Source organism: Suncus etruscus, chromosome 11, assembly GCF_024139225.1.
Source record: "Suncus etruscus isolate mSunEtr1 chromosome 11, mSunEtr1.pri.cur, whole genome shotgun sequence".
Classification (NCBI taxonomy): domain Eukaryota; kingdom Metazoa; phylum Chordata; class Mammalia; order Eulipotyphla; family Soricidae; genus Suncus; species Suncus etruscus.
Genome location: NC_064858.1, coordinates 23,906,047 through 23,907,364, shown reverse-complemented (window position 1 = coordinate 23,907,364; position 1,318 = coordinate 23,906,047). Strand labels below are relative to the sequence as shown.

The 1,318-nt window shown below is 40.6% G+C and overlaps 1 pseudogene; it reads right to left on the bottom strand.

The window, feature by feature from the left end:
• Positions 1–453: 453 nt before the first annotated feature.
• On the bottom strand, positions 454–938 carry LOC126022022 (60S ribosomal protein L23a-like; annotated as a pseudogene).
• Positions 939–1,318: the final 380 nt, after the last annotated feature.

Here is a 1,318-nt window from a genome sequence, read left to right as displayed (position 1 = left end):
CAGCAAGTGCTTATTGGGTGCCTTGGACTGATTGGGCATTATTAAATAAGCATCAGACATTTCACAAAGTCAATTAATTTAGCTCCAAAGGGGACTGGAACAATAGAAAGGGACAAAGAGCTTTACTTGAAGAATTATTCGTAGAAAATGTGTCAGACTCCAGAAATTCAAGCCTTGTTTATTGATTTCAAATGATTAAAAAATAAGCCATAAAATAAAATGTAAAATTTTAATAAAATACTGCAATCTAAATTATAGTAGCAGTAAAGCAGAAATAATCCACATAAAACAGAATTATGCAAGAAAGCCATGCCACCTTGTGGTTCTGGAGTATTTTACATCTTTAATAGAAAGGGAATCCAAGATTTTTTTATAGTGAATAAAATACATGCTATCTAGTTCTTGATTCTGGAACTATTGCATTTTTTGTGGAGGGGGTGATTGTATTTTTGATTAGCCAGCTGGACTGATGATCCCAATCTTATTGGCAACATCCAAGGCACCATAGTCAGGAGCCAGCCAAACGTATGTCTTCTTCTTTCCATCAGGTCTAATCAGGGTGTTGACCTTGGCTACATCAATGTCATAGAGCTTCTTCACAGCCTGATTAATCTGGTATTTGTTGGCTTTGACATCCACAATGAACACGAGTGTGTTGTTATCTTCTATCTTCTTCATGGCCGACTCAGTGGTCAGAGGGAATTTGATCATGGCATAATGGTCAAGCTTGTTTCTCCTGGGGGCGCTCTTCCGAGGATATTTGGTTGCCTTCTCAGCCTCAGAGTTTTGGGTATTCGGAAGATGGGTGATGTTCGGGTCTTCTTTTTGTGGCTATGGACGCCTTTCAGGTCTGCTCTCTTAGCCTTCAAAGCTTTAGCTTTCGCTTCAACTTTTGGAGGTGCAGGAGCTTTCTTCCTGGCCTTCAGCACCACCTTCATAAAAATGGTTTTTTCCTACTGCATTTTTTTTAGCAAAATATCAAAACATCTTAAAGCATGTTGCTATAGGAAACTGCAGGTGATAACGTTATAAAGTTTTACTTTAAGCATTTTCTTTTTTTTTCTTTCTTTTTTTTCTCTGGGCCATACCCAGTAAAGCTGAGAGATCACTCCTGACTCACCACTTAAGAGTGCTCAAGTGGGGGCCGGAGAGATAGCACAGAGGTAGGGTGTTTGCCTTGCATGCCACCGATCCAGGGCAGATGATGGTTCAACTCCAGGCATCTCTTATGGTCCCCGTGCCTGCCACGAGCGATTTCTGAGCGCAGAGTTAAGAGTAACCTCTGAGTGCCACCGGGTGTGATCCAAAAACAAACAAA